The sequence below is a fragment of the Colletotrichum higginsianum genome, chromosome 2 (assembly GCF_001672515.1).
Source record: "Colletotrichum higginsianum IMI 349063 chromosome 2, whole genome shotgun sequence".
Classification (NCBI taxonomy): Eukaryota; Fungi; Ascomycota; class Sordariomycetes; order Glomerellales; family Glomerellaceae; genus Colletotrichum; species Colletotrichum higginsianum.
Window position 1 is genome coordinate 1,247,041 of NC_030955.1, and position 983 is coordinate 1,248,023.

Here is a 983-nt window from a genome sequence, read left to right on the forward strand (position 1 = left end):
GGCCATTCGGCCGAAAAACTCTCCGTCGTGCTCTGGGGGGAAGGACCAGCAATACTCGAGAGCGTCGTCGCGCGGCTCAAGGGCTCAGCATCGCCGCCCTTGGTTTCCTCTTCTTTCCTTTGCGGTTGTGACTCGACGGTGAAGTAGTCTGATTCTGCCTTGCCGGAAGGCTGCGCCTGGGTCTTGGGCGAGACGTCAGAATCGGGGCTTTGGACGTCGAGCATCGAGCGCGGGGTAGGCCCTGACATTGTGTGTCGACGCTGCTGGTGCTGGTGCTGCTGGTGCTGCTGGTACTGCTGAGAGGCCTGGGATTCCCACTGAGGTTTCGGAAAGGACGATTTCGGCGACGGTGGGGAAGGACTGTCTTTGCTGCCTTTGGTCTTCTTCTTCTTCTTGCCGCTTTGCGGAAGCAGAAATACGCTGCGCCAATTTTCGGATGGTCTCATTGGAGTCTCTGCAATTGCTGTGTAACTGGAGTCAGCATGGAGACGGCAAGCAGTCAGGCAAGCGGCCAACGCCAGCGAGTCCCGGAAGGAGGCAAGCAAGCAAGCAACCGCGGCGGTGAAGAGGTCACCAACGGGATGCAAAGGGCCAAAGTGGGACTGTGGGACGAGGTGTCCGGGAAAGGGCTGAAAAGCAGAGTGCCAAACGCTCAAATGGTGTTTGGCGCGCTCAGATGACAGATGGTGGTGGACTGACTACACCGCCTAAAGATGGAAAGGGGCGCCTGTCGACTCGAGTTGGTGGTTCGAACGGGGACCGTCAGGCGTCAGAGCGTCTCGCGGTCTGGTATGCTGTGTGGAAGGCAGGATACGGAGCAATGACGAGAGGTATGAGGAACGGATGGGTGTGCGAGAGACAGCAGGATACGTATGAGCGGAGGGGGAATCGAGGTGTATAGTTCCCGGTGTGTGCTGGTGCTGGTGCTGGTGCTGGTGCTGGTGCTGGGGGGCAGCTTTCGTTGCACACAAAGCTGAATCAGG